Source organism: Geotrypetes seraphini, chromosome 1 (genome assembly GCF_902459505.1).
Source record: "Geotrypetes seraphini chromosome 1, aGeoSer1.1, whole genome shotgun sequence".
Classification (NCBI taxonomy): Eukaryota; Metazoa; Chordata; class Amphibia; order Gymnophiona; family Dermophiidae; genus Geotrypetes; species Geotrypetes seraphini.
Genome location: NC_047084.1, coordinates 60427760 through 60446883, shown reverse-complemented (window position 1 = coordinate 60446883; position 19124 = coordinate 60427760). Strand labels below are relative to the sequence as shown.

Below are 19124 nucleotides of genomic sequence, written 5' to 3'. Positions count from 1 at the left end.
AATGGAGTTAGAGAAGCTGACTTTTCCCAGTGATATTGCTGGTTTAAGAGCTGGTGCTCTGTGGAAAACTTCAGTATTTTTCTACCTCTAGCAAGAGGTAGGTTTTGTGGACTGGTGCTCTGGCTTTGCTCTCAAGGTTGTGGTCCATAGACCTGACCTGGCAGAGTACAGAGCTTAGTTCCACAGTCCTAAGTCATCACCCACAGTTAATAACTTGGTGAGGAACTCAACTTGGTCCTCATGGGGCCCTTGCTGTAGGGGTTCTGGATCCTCATCCCCCTTCCATTTTCCCAAATCCATTTGAGGTACCCCTGGGTTCCTTGCAGCTCCAGGCAGCACAGTCAGATAAGCTCATTTGAACTGCCTAGCTTAAAAGAGAAGAAGAAAGAAAAACACACCTGAGAGCCAAGCATCCACATGGAAAGGCTCAGCAATCATATAAATGTATGTGAAGAAGGTAGCACAGCAGATCAAACTGGCCTTCCCTTCCACCATAGTGGGCATTCGCTGCTTGCCTGGATCTGTAGCATGGAATGTTGCTACTACTTGGGTTTTGGCCAGGTACTACTGGGGACCTGGATTGGCCACTGTGAGTACAGGCTACTGGGCTTGATGGACATAAGGATGGACATAAGCAGTGCCTCCGCCGGGTCAAACCATAGGTCCATTCCGCCCAGCAGTCCGCTCCCGCGGCGGCCCGAACAGGTCACGGCCTGTCTGAGTCACCAGAAGGGGCCCCCTTGCCACCTTGGTTTCCCATTGAGTCCTATCTTCCCATCGAAGTCCTAACCCTCCGGTCTTGCACATGCACGACCTGGTTGGATTTCTATACTTATTACCTGGTTAGCTTTCTATACCTGTGTTACATCCCAGCACCTCTCTCAGTATCCCACGATCCCCCTATCCCTCAGGAATCCGTCCAATCCCTGTTTGAATCCTTGTACCGTACTCTGCCTGATCACTTCCTCCGGTAGCGCATTCCAAGTGTCCACGACCCTTTGTGTGAAAAAAAAACTTCCTTGCATTTGTTCTGAACCTATCTCCCTTCAGTTTCTCCGAATGCTCCCTCGTGCCTGTTGACCCCTTCAGCCTGAAGAATCTGTCCCTATCCACCCTCTCTATGCCCCTCATGATCTTGAAGGTCTCTATCATATCTCCCCTGAGCCTCCTTTTTTCCAGAGAGAAGAGCCCCAGCCTATCCAACCTCTCGACGTATGGGCAGTGTTCCAGCCCTCTTACCAGTTTCGTTGCTCTCCTTTGGACTCTCTCAAGTACCGCCATGTCCTTCTTGAGGTATGGCGACCAATATTGAACGCAGTATTCCAGATGTGGACGCACCATCGCTCGATACAATGGCATGATGACTTCCCGCGTCCTGGTTGTTATGCCCCTCTTTATGATGCCCAGCATCCTGTTGGCTTTTTTCGAGGCTGCTGCGCACTGTGCAGATGGCTTCAGTGATGCATCCACCAGCACACCCAAGTCTCTCTCAAGACTGCTGTCTCCCAACAATGCCCCTCCCAATTTGTAGTTGAACAACGGGTTCTTTTTCCCTATATGCATGACCTTGCATTTTTCCACGTTAAAGCGCATTTGCCATTTGTTTGCCCAGTCTTCCAGCTTGTCCAGGTCCCTTTGCAGGTCCTCACACTCCTCCCTGGACCTAACTCTGCCGCACAGTTTGGTATCGTCTGCAAATTTTATAACCTCGCACTTTGCCTCCTTTTCCAGGTCATTGATAAATATGTTGAAAAGTAATGGCCCCAGCACCGATCCCTGTGGCACACCGCTCGTGACTCCCCGCCAGTCAGAGTATTGTCCCTTTACTCCGACTGGCAGACCATTACAGACCATTGGTCTGCCCCAGTAAGGCTGCTATTATGTTCTTATGTCATTTTATAAATCAGAGTTCTGGCTGCCAAACTAGAGGAAGAGATCTTCAGCTGGCAGAGACATAGCTACAATATTACTTTATCCTAAAGCAAAAAAAAAAGAAAAGAAATAGGAATTTTTAAAATTCCTTTGTTGTCTCTTTCCTGCTTTCCTCATCTTCTTGTCATTCTCTTCCTTCCAGCCACTGTCTGCCTTCTCTCTGCCTCTTCGAAATGATATGTGCAGTATTTCTATGCCTCTACCAGAATCTGTTTCTCTCTCCCCCTCCATTGGTCTGGCACCCATCTTCTTCCCTCTGCTCCCCCCATGGTCTGGCATCTGTCTTCTTCCCTTCCATCTCTCACTCTCTCTCCCAGGTGGTTTTTAGCATCTCTCCCCTCCTTTACTCCTTCAGATCTGGACTCTGTCTCCTCCCCCTCCCCCAATGCTCTGGTATCTCTCTCTCTCTTCTCCCTTTCCCTTCCTTTTTTTTTTCTGCTCTTCCTTCTCAATTTGTTTTCTACCTCTTGTCTACTTTCTTACTTTCCAGACCTCAGTTTCCCTTTTGTTGTGTCTACCTTTCATTGTGCCGGTGCCTGCATCCTCTGCCTCTCACAAATCGGGTAGCTGTTTAAGGTCAGGTGGAGAGTTGCTTTCACGTGAGTTGTTTCTGGGCAATGCATGTGTTCATTCTGCAGATGAGCTACAAGAATAACAATGCTGAGGGGCTTCATTTTATAGTAACATTCACATGCAATGTTTACCTTTCAAACACACACAGGTTAGCACATGTCCAAACACAAGTCATTTGCCTGCTGTTATCAGTATACAAAGGTTCAAATACAATCAGAGAGGACATCTGTTCTCACTGTACAACAACCAACAGATATTACCAGGTTTCATCAAACACTACTGCCAAGATAAGATTTTCACTGACAAGAAGTCTTCTAAAGAAACGGGCAACCATGACTGCTTATGAAAATTATGCAATACTAAGATTCCTTGGCCTAGAGCTTCACATGTAAAAACCGTGCAATGCTAATACTGCTAGGCCAAGGCCTAGGCTGTTAGGTGGGTTCCACAGAGTGTCTGGACATCCTGGTCAGGCTGTCTGCACTGACATCTTTCCCTCTACAGCATCCTGCCCCTCTAACTTTCTCTTTACGTGCAGGCTGGATGCAAGAAGCCAGGAAAAGAATGAGTTGGACCTCTAGAAGACCAAGGGTTAAAGGGGCACTCAGAAGACAAGATCATAGTGAGAGATTAAATTAATTTTTTGCTTCGGTATTCAATGCTGATGAATCAGAGAAACTGGAACAAATCTCTGTAACACCAGAAGATGTAATAGGGTGATTTGACAAATTGAAGAGTAGCAAAATGAACTTACAGAGCAATGAACTTAGTAATTTGCAATTTATCTTTAAAATCCAGCATGATACCAGAAGACTGGAGAGTGGCAAATATGATGCCAATTATTAAAAAGGCTTCCGGAGGTGATCTAGGAAATAATAAATCGATGAGTCTGACGTCAATGCTGGACAAAATGGTAGAGACTATTATAAAGAACAAAATTACAGAGCTTATAAATAAGCATGGATTAATGAGACAAAGCCAACAAGGATTTAGTCAAGGAAAAACTTGCATCACCAATCTGTTACAAAAGAAGAGAATTTCAATGGATCACCTGGTTTTCACGACAGGAGGGCATCATATAAAACATGCTGAGAGACAAAAATACTCCAATTGAAGACTGGAATGATAGGGAAATAGGAGAATTACATTTTGTATAGGAAAGAAACATAAAAATGGCAGAACGAGAGGAGAGAGAAGAAAGCTTTAAGCGAAAAGAAAAAAACCGGAATAATGTTTAACATTGCTGAGAGTAAGGCATTGTTTAAAAGTTCAGAGATATGTCAGAGTTAGAATTTTAACGCATCTTAAAAAGAAAACATTTAAGAGATCCTTTAAATTTGTCAAGACTTTTTTCCTCCCTTAAAAAAGCAGGCAGGGAGTTCCATGTAAGAGGAGGTGTTAGCGAAAACGATGTGTTGTGGCGCATATTGATAACTTTCAATGAGGGGATTGTCAATAGATTTTGAGAAGAGGATCTTGGTGATTGAGATAAAGTGTGTAGTATGATAAATTTGTCGATGAAACAGGGAGCATACGTAATTTGAACTTTGAACGTTATGAGTGCTATTTTATATGTAATTCTATGTGCAGTAACCAGTGGGCTTTTTTCAGAAGAGGGGTGATGTGATTAAATTTTCTGGAGTTGGAGATAATCTTGATAGCAGTATTTTGTATGTTTTGAAGGCATCGGAGCTCTTTCAGGGAAATAACTTACATTACATTACATTAGTGATTTCTATTCCGCCTGTGTCTTGCGGTTCTAAGCGGATTACATTAGAAGATATCTGGACATATCCAGGAGAATTATATAACAAAGAAGAAAGAATATTTCAGGTTACAATAGAGAATAACATAACATTCAGGTTACAAAAGAGAAATTACTTAACGTTGAAGGAAGCAAGTTTCTGGTTACAAATGGAGGTTACATGTTGAGGTTTCTGAAGTTTTGAGATGTTGAGGATATCTATCAGCAGGTTACAGTACTTTAAAAGGAAGGTTAAAGTACTTTAAAAAGGTTACAGTACTTTAAAATGGAGCTGGAATCTGGTTATTTGGGGATTTGGTTTGGAGAGTTGACTAAAAGTTGCCATAGGGGTGGTGTGTTTGTGAGGAATATGCAGTTGGGATAGGAAAGGGGGAGGTTAGATTGATGGGATGTGTTTTTTGAATAGAAATGTTTTGATTTCTTTTCGGAACACTTTAATGTCTGTTGTTTTGGTTAGCAGCTTGGAGATGGCGGGGTCCAGTTTTGCTGCCTGTGTCGCTAGAAGGTTGTCGTATAGTTTCTTGTGTCGAGTGCCATTGAGTGGAGGGTAGGTGAATAGGATCTGGGTTCTCCTTATTCTGGGAGAAAGGTCACGGTATAGGCGGTTGTTTAGGTAGATGGGTGCAGTTCCATGGGTTACTTTAAATAGTAGACAGTATAATTTGAATTGGGTTCTTGCTTGTATCGATAGCCAGTGAGAGTCTAAGTAGGCATTGGTGATGTGGTCAAATTTACTAAGAGAGTAGATAAGTCTGAGAGCTGTGTTCTGAACGGTCTGTAGTTGTTTTATCATGTTGGTTGGGCATGGTAGGTAGAGGCTGTTGCAGTAGTCTACAATTCCTAGCACAAGAGATTGGACTATGATCCTGTATTGATCTTTGTTAAATAATTTTCTTATTTTTCGTAAGTTGCTCATGGTGAAGAATGCTTTTTGGGTAGTTTTGTGGATTTGTGTCTGCATTGTGCAGCATCTGTCTATCAGTACTCCCAGAATTTTGAGTGTGCTCTGTATTGGGTATTTGGTTGCATTTACTTCCAGTTCAGTTAAGGATGGTTTTTTGTCCTTTTCTAGCAGTAGGAATTTAGTTTTGTCCGAGTTCAGCTTCAACTTATGGTTAGTCATCCATTTTTCCACTGTTTCCAGTGTTGTTTCCAGGCGTCCTGATGAGGCGGGGTCTTGGGTGTCGAAGGGGAGGATGGTTATGTCGTCCGCGTAGCTGAATGTTCACTCATTATTGCTCAGGACTCTGTATGTTATAAAATGTATTTTATTCAAATTTTCATCAATAAAAATATTGAACTTAAAAAAAGGGGTCACGAAAATATGAGGGGAGGCTGTGCAGCCATTGGTTCATATTGAGCACCGTCACGGACCTTGGGGGAGGAAGGACATTTGATAGGTCCTGTGACACCACAGATCCTTACGTTTTGAGGCATTTTTAAATATTCAGCGAAGAAATGTTATTTCGCTACCGACTAAATTTATTTTATCGACAAAATAGAGCAGGAAAATAAATTATTTACAATGTCCAATGTGACACGGACAAGAGGACATGGGCTGAAGCTAAGGGGGGACAAGACCAGGACAAATATCAGAAAGTTCTGCTTCACGCAACAAATGGTGGACACCTGGAATGCTCTCCCAGAGGAGGTTATTGCGGAATCCATCGTTCTAGGATTTAAAAGCAAACTAGATGCACATCTCCTTACGAGAGGCATAGAGGGATATGGGTGACTAAAATTACGCCAGGTGTACACCTGGCTGGGCCTCCGCGTGTGCGGATCGCCGGACTTGATGGACCGAAGGTCTGATCCGGAGATGGCAGTCCTTATGTTCTTATGTTCTTTATACTATATTTAGGGCGTCTAGAGTTGTGCCTAGGGAAGCTATGAAGAGGTTGAATAGTATGGATGATAGTGGTGACCCTTGTGGCACTCCGCAGGGGTTTGACCATAGGTTGGATATAAGATCTTTTGATTTAACTCTGTATGTTCTTGTTTTAAGGAATCCTTGGAACCAGTTGTAAACCCTGCCTGAGATCCCTTTGGCGTCTAGTATCTGGAGTAGTATAGGATGGTCTACTAGGTCGAATGCTGCTGAAAGATCGAGTTGGATGATTAGCATCCTGTTTCCTTTGCTGAGGTGCTGTCGGGCTATATCCAGTAGAGATACAAGAAGTGTTTCTGTGCTGTGGTTAGTTCTGAATCCAGATTGAGACAGTTGCAGAATATTGTGGTCTTCTAGGTAATTCTTGTGTAAAGATAACTCTTGTGTAAAGAATTGCAGTAGTCTAGCTTTGATATTGTAAGGGAGTGGATCAGGGTGTTAAGGGATGTGCGATCTAGGCAGCTTACCAGAAAACGGATTATTCGCAATATGAAAAAACAGTTTTTGACCACAGCGCTTATTTGGGCATGATAATTCAATTTCTGGTTGATTATGACTCCTAATACTTTTACTGATTAGACCTTTTTTAGTGGGGGTGTTATCAATACAACATAGTGACATGCTGTCTTTCCATGGAAAGACAAGAGTTTTCGTTTGGAGGACTGTCAAAAGGAGGACTGATAAAAGGAATGGAAAACCTTTCATACACTGAGAGACTGGAGAAACGGGCTCTTTTCCCTGGAGAAGAGAAGACTTAGAGGGGACATGATTGAGACCTGTAAGATCATGATGGGCATAGAGAAAGTGGAGAGGGACAGATTCTTCAAACTTTCTAAAACTACAAAAACGAGAGGACATTCGGAAAAGTTGAAAGGGGACAGATTCAAAACCAATGCTAGGAAGTTTTTCTTCACCCAACGGGTGGTGGACACCTGGAATGCGCTTCCAGAGGGCGTGATAGGACAGGGTATGGTATTAGGGTTCAAGAAGGGATTGGACAATTTTCTGAAGGAAAAGGGTATAGAAGAGTATAGATAGAGGACTACTACACAGGTCCTGGACCTGTGGGGCCGCCACGCGAGCGGACTGCTGGGTACGATTGACATCCGATCTGACCCAGCAGAGGCACTTCTTATGTTCTTATGAATGATGTTTGCGAAAACTGGTTTGGTTGGGGTGTAAAGTTTTTGTTTTTTCAATAAAGTCAGATATTTGATTAAAGACCACCCTTTCAATTAGTTTTGCCAAAAATGGAATGTTTGCAATTGGCCTATAATTAGAACAGTAGGAATGACCAGACTTTGAATCCTTGATGATGGAGCGAATAGTTGAGTGTTTCCAGGCACTGGGAATGGTGGCGGTTGTTAAGCTGTTTAAGATAAATTTTTGTATGAACGGTCCAAAAAAGGAAAAGAAACGTTTCAATATGAATGGTGAAATGATCTCATTCTGTGATCCTTTTGTATTGATCATTTGAAGAGAGCACTGAATGTCATTGATAGTGGGGTGAATTTTGAGCATTTGGAGAGCAGTGGGTTGTGGTTGTCCCCTATTTCCACTGGTTCTCTCATGTAGTTATGGTCTTGATCTGATTCCTAATGCTGATTATTTTTTCCTGAAAAAAGTCTGCTAGCTCTTGGCAGAAGGAGGGTTACTGGGAGGATCAACTTTTTTTGATTTGAATACAATTAGGGATTTGAGAATGGAATAGAGGGCTGAAGTGTTTTTGGCTTTTGTGATGCAGTTGTTATAGTATTTTAATTTGGTTTTAAAAAGGGATTGAGGGGTGACCCGGGGAACTACAGGCCAGTAAGCCTGACTTCAGTCCCAGGCAAGATGATGGAGGCATTGATAAAGGACACCATCTGTGAACACATAGAAAAAAATAGACAACTAAAAGCGAGCCAGCATGGTTTCTGCAAGGGAAGATCGTGCCAAACAAACCTACTGCACTTCTTTGAAGGGATAAACAGCCAGATGGACAAAGGAGAACCCATAGACATCATCTATCTCGACTTCCAAAAGGCCTTTGACACGGTGCCCCATGAGCGGCTTCTTAGGAAGCTGTGGAGCCACGGGGTGGAAGGGGACGTACACAGATGGATTAAACACTGGTTGACAGACAGAAAGCAACGGGTTGGAGTGAAGGGCCACTACCCGGACTGGCGGAAGGTCACGAGCGGTGTTCCCCAGGGGTCGGTGCTCGGACCGCTGCTGTTCAATGTATTCATAAACAACCTAGAAGCGGGGACGAAGTGTGAAGTTATAAAATTTGCGGATGACACCAAACTCTGCAGGAGGGTTAGAACCACGGAAGAATGTGAAGACCTACAAAGGGACCTAAACAAACTGGAAGAGTGGGCAAGCAAATGGCAAATGCGCTTTAATATAGAGAAATGCAAGGTCATGCATTTAGGGAAAAAAACCCAATGTTCAGCTACAAAATGGGGGGGTCAGTGCTAGGGGATAGTAACCTTGAAAAAGACTTGGGTGTGCTGGTAGATACTACAATGAAACCAACGGCACAATGTGCAGCAGCCTCCAAGAAAGCAAACAGAATGTTGGGTATTATTAAGAAGGGCATTACAACCAGGACGAAGGAAGTCATCATGCCGCTGTATCGTGCGATGTTTCGCCCGCATCTGGAGTACTGTGTCCAGTATTGGTCACCGTACCTCAAGAAGGACATGGCGATACTTGAAAGGGTCCAGAGAAGAGCAACGAAAATGATAAAAGGTATGGAGAACCTTTCATATGCAGACAGGTTGGGAAGGCTGGGGCTCTTCTCCCTTGAAAAGAGGAGACTCAGAGGAGACATGAAAGAGACTTTCAAGATCATGAAGGGCATAGAGAGGGTGGAAAGGGACAGATTCTTCAGATTATTGGGAACCACAAGCACACGGGGGCACTCAAAGAAACTGAAAGGGGACAATTTTAGAACCAATGCTAGGAAGTTCTTTTTTACGCAGAGGGTGGTGGACACCTGGAATGTGCTTCCGGAGGTTGTGATAGGACAAAGTACACTAAGGGGGTTCAAGGAAGGATTGGATAAATTCCTGAATGATAGGGGGATTGAAGGATACAGATAGAGGTAGAGATAGGTTTTAGACAGAGTATGGATAGAAGGATAAAAAGGGATTAGAGAAGGATCACATTACAGGTCATGGGCCTGATGGGCCACCGCGGGTGCGGACTGCTGGGCACGATGGACCTCGGGTCTGACCCAGCGGAGGCAACTTCTTATGTTCTTATGTTTTATTTATCATGTTTTTATAATAAGCCAAGTGTTCTTTATACAGGTATTTAGAAAGATTTACTGGGGTTTTGTTTCATTGCCATTGTCACTAATGATCTTAGCTGTTTCTTGAGAAGAGCCAACACAGGGGAAAACCATGGATTGTTAATTTTTTTGGGGGGGTAATGGTATGACATGTGGTTGGTGCTATCTTATCGAGAAAATAGTGACACACTTCTTCCCATTTTTCTGTTAAGTTGTTAAGGGAGGAATCTGCGTTTTCCTCTGTCTTGAATTGAAAGGCTGTAGAAATTGATGAGATGTTGAGGTTTCTTAAAATCTCTGTTGAAGATTGTTTTTGGAGGCAAATAGTTTTTAATGGACTCTACCCCTTTACGCTGCAGCTGACGAGAAACACCAATAAGAAAGTTAAAGCTGCATTGGGGGTTTGGGATGCTTTGTTGGTGGACCACTTACCTTAAGAAGCTCGACGGATGGGCAGAGCAGCGGAAGGGGGTGACTGGGCCCAGTCTTGGCAGAGGCCGCAATCTGCTCGGAAACAGCCCACATTGAACTGAGAGTATGCTCACGGTTTGGCAAACTTTAGCAGCCACACCGGTACCAGGGATTCCAGACTTTATTACTAAAGACATGGCTATGGTTGTGTGAGTGTATAGAGGGGAGAGAGGGGATGCTTATGGGAGGCTGGGAGGTAGTTGTGATAAGAGAGTGTGAGTAGGGGAGTATGTGTGTCTATTGAGGGTTGGGGTTGATTATTGGAGCAGCCTTGCCACTGTGTGGACCTTCCTTCAGGTTCTGGTTCCAGCCACTATAGATGGTTGGAGGACTATTTAACAATGGGAGGGAAAGGAGGTTGGAGGGGTTGGGTGGGGAGGGATGGGGAGTTGGGAGGAGTAGAAGACGGGGGTGGCAGGGTAGGGGAGTTGAAGATTTGGTCCAGGTGGGGTCAAGCGGGTTACAGGATAAACAGGTCTTGAGTTTTGGGATCCGGGGGGTGACTGGGGCAGCCACGCCTTGGACTCACAGTTTGATAGAGTGGATTATTGCCTTAATTTGGGGGGGGAGGGGGGTTTAGGTTCAGTGATTGAAATCTGGAACTGGTAAGATTAAGTTCTTTCTATCAGTTTCTGAGCAGGTTTCTGAGAACCCTTTTTATCCCAGGACAAGCAGGCAGCATATTCTCTACATGTGGGTGACATCATCCACGGAGCCCCATAGCGGACAGCCTCGCAAGCAAACTTGCTTGAAGATCTTCAAAGTTTGCAAGTGCTGCACCGCGCATTCGCGAGTGCCTTCCTGCCCAAGTCAGGGCACGCGTCTCCTCAGCGTGGCCTCAGTTCTTAGTTTTCCGCGGAGCCAGGAAGTCCTGTCTCTTAGCTCTGCGTGTTTATTAAGTGCCTTCTTGCACCGCAGCTTGATTTGTTGTTTTGTCAGGTTAGTCGCTGTGTGGTGCGTCTTAAAAAAAATGTATTTCTTTTCTTCCGTTCCTTCGGCCCAGGGACCCCTGGGTTTTGACAAGGCCACCTGGCCTCATTCGACCGCGGCTGGCCTTCTCCCCTATGTTTCAGCCTGTCACCGGGTTTAAGAAGTGTGGTCGGGTGATCTCCATTACCAACCCTCATCGATGGTGCATTCAGTGCCTGGGCTCCGACCACCGGACCAAGTCCTGCCTGCGCTGTGCCACTCTTCAACTGCGGACCCTTTGCAGGCGGCGTGCCCAGATCCTCGAGCTCTTCGGCGCTATGGAGCAGCCGGAGGACAAGACCTCGACTTCAGCCTCGGCCCCAGTAGCGACCTTTGCCTCGAGGGCCTTGACTTCGATCAAGTCACCCCCGGCCTCGAAGGCCCAATCAGCCGTGCCTGTTAAGGCCCCATCTTCGGGTAAGTCTCCTCTTCCGCTTTCAGGTACGCTACTGAAGAAGCCTTCCATGGAGTCTCAGGCAGTCCAGGCAATGAGTGCAGTCATGCCAGCCTCTATGAGATCTCCCTCCAAGCGTGCCTCCAAACATAGGGAATACTCTTCCTCGAGGTCACCCTTATTGGAGCGCACTGCTGCACCTGTCCGACCAGATCCATTGGTCTCGGTGCCCATGTTCGAGGACATGCTGAAGGCTATCCTGACCATGCAAATTTTGTCCGTCTTGGCCCAGCATGCCCCTGCCTCGACCCTGCTCCCTGCAAGCCAGCCTGAGCATCCTACCGAGGTCCCTCAGGACAAGTCTCACCGGTTGTCCTCGAGTGACTCTTCTCCTCATCCTTCCAGGCCTGGGTCACCGGCCGTTAAGCCTCGATCGAGGCACCATACTAAGCTTGCCTCATCCTCGAGGCACCTGCCGTCTAAGCAGTCGAAGGACTCCCTTCCTCAGAGGGGACGATCTCCAGTGCCTTGATTCTCGAGGTCCGTCGAGGCCTCTGTGCAGTCTGGGCATGGGTCTCGACCACAGCAGTCTTCCACACCTCCTGGGTCTCCGAGTTGAGGCCGTTCAGGAGAGTTCCTTCCTCCCCGGGCTCTCTGAGGCATGCCCTGCGGGTCTCCATCCCTCGGACCCCTGGGTCTTCTCCTTCGAGGCTGCTCAAATGGAGGCACTCTTTGACTCCTCCCCTGTTGCATAGCAGAGCCTCCTCGGTGTCCCTGTTACTGGACATGGATATGCTTGCTCAATATTCTAGGGAGGCTTCTCCTTCCTTCTCAGCTGCTCCGAGGTCTAGATCCTCTTCGCCTCTGGAGGGGCCTTCCTCCTTTACCAAGTTCATCTTTGACATGGGTAAGGCTCTTCAGCTGGATCTCCAGTCTGAATCCAGATATACCCCGGAATATTTGGCGTAGATGGAGCTTCCTCATCCATCCAGGGAATCTTTGCATCTCCCACTGAATCTGGTCTTGAAACAGACTTTTTTTCTGGAGACCCCTTATGCCATTCCTGCTATCACTTCCAAGATGGAATCTCGCTATCGGACGGTCCCTTGTAAGAGGTTTGCGAAAGTGCAGCTGTCCCACCAGTCCTTGGTTGTGGAGTCTTCTTTGAAGAAATATAACCCATCCAAGGTCTACGCGGCTGTCTCCCCAGGCAGGGAGGGGCGTACCATGGACAAGTTTGGCCGTTGTCTTTACCAGAACTCGATGATGGCCAATAGGGTCCTAAATTATAACTTAAACTTTACGTCCTACTTCAAACACTGCATTAAGACCATGCCGTCTTTCCATTGTGATTTGGCTGTTCACCGCCTGCCGGAGTTCCGTCGGCTTCAGGAGACGCTTTCTCAGATTCATCTCTTTATGCTCCAAGCCACGTATGATGCCTTTGAGTTGTCCTCTAGGGTTATGGCCTTTACACCGCTATACACCACTTGGCCTGGCTGTGCATAGTGGATATGGATCCCAACTTGCAAGATCGTCTGGCAAATCTTCCTTGCTTGGGGAACAAGCTGTTTGATGACTCCATTGAGGTGGCTACCAAATGTCTCTCGGAATACGAGCGGTCCTTTGCCTCCCTGGTGCGGTTTAAGGCTCCTACAGCTAAGCCATATAAGCTTCTTCCACAGCGCTATCCACCAGCTTTTTCCCGCCCGCCGCCCAGACATCAGCAGCAGCGTCCCCAAAATCCTCAGACCCCTTCTGCGGCTAAACCAGCGCCGTTTTTTTGACAATCCCAGTCACAGCGTAACACCCCCGTACGTCCAGCAGGCTTCTCTCCTGCCCTTAGGAGGTCGTCTCAGTCTCTTTTATCATCAGTGGGAGCTGATTACATCGGACCTCTGGGTTCTCACCATCATTCTGGAGGTGTACTCACTTCAATTCCTGCAAGTACCACCAGACCTTCCTCCTAGAGAGTGTCCTTCCAACAGGTCGCAACTTCCCCTTCTTCAGGAGGCTCAGGCTCTTCTTCACCTCCAAGCTGTCGAGGAGATTCCTTTGTGCCAATGGGACACAGGGTTTTACTCCCGTTATTTTCTGGTCTCCAAGAAGACCGGGGACTTGCGCCCTATTCTGGATCTAAGAGCTCTCAACAAATTTCTTGTCAAAGAAAAGTTTTGCATGCTCTTTCTCCCCACATTGTACCCCTTGGTGGACGAGGGGGATTAGTTATGCTCCCTGGATCTCAAAGAGGCTTACACTCACATCCCGATTCATCCGGCCTACCGAAAATTCCTGAGATTCCGGGTGGAGAATCTCCATCTCCAGTACCGTGTTCTCCCTTTCGGACTCGCCTCATCCCCGAGGGTCTTCACAAAGTGCCTCATTGTGGTGGCTGCCGCCCTGCAGACGCAGGGCCTTCAAATGTTTCCATACCTCAACGACTGGCTCAAAGCGTCTTCTCAGCAGGAGGTTATTGCAGCGACCCAACAGACTATTATGTTCCTTCAAAGTCTGGGCTTCGAAGTCAACTTCCCCAGCTCCCAGTTATGTCCATCTCAATCTCTCCAGTTCATCCAGACATGCTTCAACTCCGATCATTCTTGCCTCGACCTTGTCAGGATACTCTCATTCACCTTTGCCAAACGGTGTCTCTTCTTTCAACAGTTTCTGCCAAGCACATGATGGTCCTGCTGGATCACATGGCCTCCACGGTTCATGTGACTCCTTTTGTCAGACTTCACCTCCGAGTTCCTCAGTGGACCCTGGCATCACAGTGGCGGCAGGATCGAGATCCCGTCTCTCAGCATATTGTAGTGACTCCTTTGTTGAGACAGTCTCTCCACTGGTGGATGCTCTCTTCCAATCTTTCCAGAGGTTTTCTGTTTCACGTGCCCACTCCGCAGAAGGTCCTTACAACAGACTCTTCCGCCTATGCTTGGGGGATCACCACGACGGTCTCCGTACTCAAGGCCATTGGTCCAGCACAGATCGTTGCTGTCACCATCAATCTGTTGGAGCTCCGAGCCATTCTCAATTCTCTAAAAGCCTTTCATCATCTGCTTTGCGACCACATGGTCCTAGTTCGGACAGACAACCAAGTGGCCATGTATTATGTCAACAAACAGGGCGGTATGGGATCCCTGTCTCTTTGAAAGGAAGCTCTGAAGATTTGGGATTGGGCGATAAGTCACAACATCTTTCTCAGAGTGGTCTACATTCAGGGCCAGCAGAACTGTCTGGCAGACAAATTGAGCCGTCTTCTGCAACCTCACGAATGGACACTCAATTCCTCGACTCTACATCAGGTGTTTGCTCGGTGGGGAACTCTGCAGATAGATCTGTTTGCGTCCCCCCTCAACCACAAGTTACCTCGTTTCTGCTCAAGGATTTACTCTCCTCACCGACTCGAGACGGATGCATTCCTTCTGGATTGGGCGAACCTGTTTTGATATGCGTTCCCTCCATTCCCTCTGATTTTGAAGACTCGTCATGCTCAAGTCAGTCCACGCCACCATGATTTTGATAGCTCTTCGGTGGTCCAGACAACTGTGGTTCTCTCTTCTGCTTCAGCTCAGTGCCAGGGAGCCTCTGCTTCTACCAGTTTTTCCTTCTCTGCTTACTCAGAGCCAAGGTTCTCTGCTTCATCCCAACCTACAGTCTCTGCACTTAACAGCTTGGTTCCTTGCAACCTGATTGCCTCGTTCCAGTTTTCACAGTCTGTATAGGAAGTTCTCAAGGCTTCAAGAAAACGGTCCACTAGACAGTTTTATACTCAAAAATGTACTAGATTTTCTTCTTGGGGCGCTACATTTCGTAAGGAGCCGCAATCTGCCTCCTTATCTTCCGTGCTGGATTATCTGCTGCATTTGTCTCGGGCTGGTCTCAAATTAACATCTATTCAAGTCCACCTCAGTGCCACTGCTGCTTTTCATCAGCCAACTGACGTAAAACCTCTCTCTGCTCATCCTGTGGTTTTCCAGTTTATGAAAGGTCTTTTCAATGTCCATTCTCTGCTCAAACCTCCTCCGGTGGTTTGGGATCTTAATGTTGTCCTTGCTCAGTTAATGAAACCTCCATTTGAGTTGATTGATAGGGCTTATTTGAGGTATCTCACTTGGAAAGTTGTGTTCCTTATTGCCCTCATGTCTGTTCGCAGGGTCAGTGAGCTGCAAGCTTTGGTTGCGGATCCACCTTTCACCGTTTTCCATCATGATAAGGTGGTCCTCCGTACTCATCCTAAATTCTTGCCTAAAGTGGTTTTGGATTTCCACCTCAACCAATCCATTGTGCTTCCAGTGCTTTTTCCGAAGCCTCATTCTCATCCTAAAGAAGTGGCGCTTCATACTCTGGACTGTAAGTGTGCATTGGCTTTCTACTTGCAACGCACTCAGGCTCATTGGACTGCTCCTCAACTTTTCATATCTTTTGATCCAAATAGGTTGGGGCGTCCTGTTTCTAAGCGAACCATCTCCAACAGGTTGGCTGCTTGTATCTCTTTATGCTATGCTCAGGCTGGTCTCCCTCTGCAGGGTCGAGTCATGGGGCATAAGGTCAGAGCGATGGCGGCATCTATAGCTTTCCTCAGATTAACTCCTATTGAGGAAATCTGAAAGGCTGCCACTTGGTCCTCGGTTCATACTTTCACCTCTCACTGCTGTCTGGATACTTTTTCCAGACGAGACGGCCATTTTGGCCAGTCTGTTTTGCAAAATCTGTTCTCCTAAATTGCCAACTCTCCCACCGTCCCATTCTGGTTAGCTTAGAGGTCGCCCACATGTAGAGAATATGCTGCCTGCTTGTCCTGGGATAAAGCACAGTTACTTACCATAACAGGTGTTATCCAGGGACAGCAGGCAGATATTCTCGCAACCCACCCACTTCCCCTGGTTGGCTTCTTTGCTAGTTTTCTGAACTGAGGCCACGCTGAGGAGACGCGCGCCCTGACTCAGGCGAAAAGGCACTTGCGCATGCGCGGTGCAGCACTCGCAAACTCTGAAGATCATCGTACCATTGTACAGAGCCATGGTGAGACCTCATCTGGAATACTGTGTGCAATTTTGGAGGCCACACTACTGTAAAGATGTGCTCAGAGTTGAATCGGTTCAGCGGATGGCCACCAGGATGGTCTCGGGGCTAAAGGGTCTCCCGTACGAGGAAAGACTGAGCAAGTTACAGCTCTACTCTCTCGAGGAGCGTAGGGAGAGGGGAGACATGATTGAGACATTTAAGTACATCACGGGATGGGTTGAGGTGGAAGATGATATCTTTCTCCTGAAGGGACCCTCGACCACAAGAGGTCATCCGCTCAAACTCAGGGGAGGGAAGTTTCGTGGAGATGCCAGGAAGTACTTCTTCACGGAGAGAGTGATTGAGCATTGGAACAAGCTTCCAATGCAGGTGATAGAGGCACACAGCGTCCCAGACTTCAAGAATAAATGGGATACCTATGTAGGATCCCTACGAGGGTCTGCCAAAGGATAGGACTTGAAAGAGCGGGTCAGTAGAATGGCATTCTTACAATTCTACTTAAATGGGACATTAGACTTAAAAGGGAGGGTCGATGGTGTGGGCAGACTTGATGGGCTGTAGCCCTTATCTGCCGTCATCTTTCTATGTTTCTATGTTTCATCAAGCAAGTTTGCTTGCGAGGCTGTCCGCTACGGGGCTCCGTGGATGATGTCACCCACATGTAGAGAATATCTGCCTGCTGTCCCTGGATAACACCTGTTACAGTAAGTAACTGTGCTTTCTCATTATACAGATACTTGCTGTGTGCTATATATTTTGAAGCCATTTATCTGATTGAGCGGTTGGCTAGTTTGGGGCTTCTCATTACTTCTTTTTGGGTAGTAGTGTTGTTTACATCATCTGGCCCAACTGATTGACCTAGTGGATGTTTGGAGGGAGTTACATTTGGGAGACAAAGAATACACTCACATTGCCCCAGCAATCGTCGCTCTCGGCCCTGCCTGCGGATGGCGCTTCTGCCCTGCAAGCGACTTTGGAAGCTTGGTTTCAGGACTTAAAAGCAGAAATGAAAGGTGTCCGAAAGGATGTAAAAACTGCAATTGCAGAGCTCTAGGCGGAAGTTGGAGAAATTGGTGGTTGGGTTGAGGCCTCAGAACAACACATATCCTGATTGGAAGTGGTAGTGGAGGAAACTAAGACAGCGATGGAACAGCAAGTAAAGGAACTTGCAGATCTACAGGCACAAATCGAGGACCTGGAAAACAGGTCCCGCAGAAATAATCTGCGGTTCAAAGGGATCCCTGAGACTGACCGCCATAAAAATTGCAAGGAGGTGGTGCAGGATTTCTGTAGCCAGCTGCTGGGGCTGGATAAGCAGGTAGATTCAGCATCTATTATCATTTTGAGAGCCCATCGCAGTTTGGGAGCTGGCCGACCAGATACCCCGAAAGACATTATTGCTTGTTTTGGGGACTATTTGTTTAAAGAAAAAATTCTCCAGGCAGCTAGGCGACGACCGCAGTTTCAATGGAATAGGATTACCGTTGAAGTGATTAGGATTTGGCCCTGGCTATGTTACAGAAGCGGCGGGCATTCAGAGAGGTGACTCAAGTGCTACGGGTGGAGGAACATCGCTTTCGGTGGTTGTTCCCATTCGGCATATGGATGACTGTGAATGACAAGTCATGCAAAGTGGATGCTGTGGGGGACGCTTGGCTGGCATTGTGGAAATCTGCCTGCTGTTCCTACCGGGGCGACACCAATGAAAGTGGGAAGATCGGATGGGGCTTGGCGCACGGTTACCCGATCTACTAAAAAGCTGACCCCAATGGAGACCTGATAGCTGGATGGCGGTCTGGGGTGACAGTCCTTACTGCTTCTGATGGAGTGGATTGTGATGCTTCAGTTGTTCAAGGCAGACTTTTGTGTGTGGGGACATTAATATGCAGCATGTGGTTTGTTGGAAGGAATATTAATGGGGAAGGATGAATGGAGTATAGGGGTGGTTATCTTTCTCCTGACAGGGCTGGACATAGTTATAAGCCCCGCAACAGTGCTTTGAAAGTTGTGGTTGAAAGCAGCAGTTAGGATCTGCGTACTGTAAGTAGTTGAAAGAGCTTTTGCTCTTTTTCAGCTTTCAGCAGGTGAGCAATTTCATTTCCCTTTTGGGTTTGTGTTTTGTGTTACAGGATAGCCTGGATTTGGGGCTAAGGCCCTGAAGCAGTGGTTACCGGCCACAAAACGATCATTGGCCTGGCCTGTTTGTGTTCAGTGGTTTTTACCATTAATCATTCTCGGCTATTTTTTGCTCCCACCTGCTAACTTTAAACTTGTGCAAAAGTTTTTTGCCTATGATTCTTGGGTGGAAGAGTGTGGGTACACCTCTCTGTTTGTCTGAGGATTTTCTTTCGCTTAAGTAATAAGCTAGCTTTCTTGGCTTGTGTGGTGCTTTTGTTTTGGAGTGATATTTTGAATCTTTGTACTATACTTCCCTCCATTCCTCCCTGTTTTTTGTGGTTAAATGATGGTATTCCATATATACATTTAAGCACGTCCAGTGGTCTTTTTATGTCTGCAAGAAATTGATTTCACTTCATGGCAATCACTTTGACTTTACGTCGAGGGGGGAGGGATGGAACCGCGATCTGGGGAGTGCTCCACGGGATCAAAGCCTTTCTACCGCTCCTGTCAAGCGGTAAAAGGTTTTGTTCCACACTGGCAGTAAATTTATCAAATTTTCCCATTCCTGTGGTTTGACTGCAGTTACCACGGTTTAACCTTGGGAAATGGGCACCATGTCATTCTCTACTTTGAGGTTCCTGAAGAAGGTGTTTTTTTCCCCTGAAACCAAGCTAGGTCGAACCAGAATCATCTTATATAGTAA

General features: G+C 46.6%; 1 protein-coding gene across 8 annotated transcripts in view; it reads left to right on the top strand.

The window, feature by feature from the left end:
* The window catches only part of ZNF131 (zinc finger protein 131), a 195275-nt gene that overhangs the window by 77966 nt on the left and 98185 nt on the right, over window positions 1-19124 (top strand). The window lies entirely within an intron of this gene.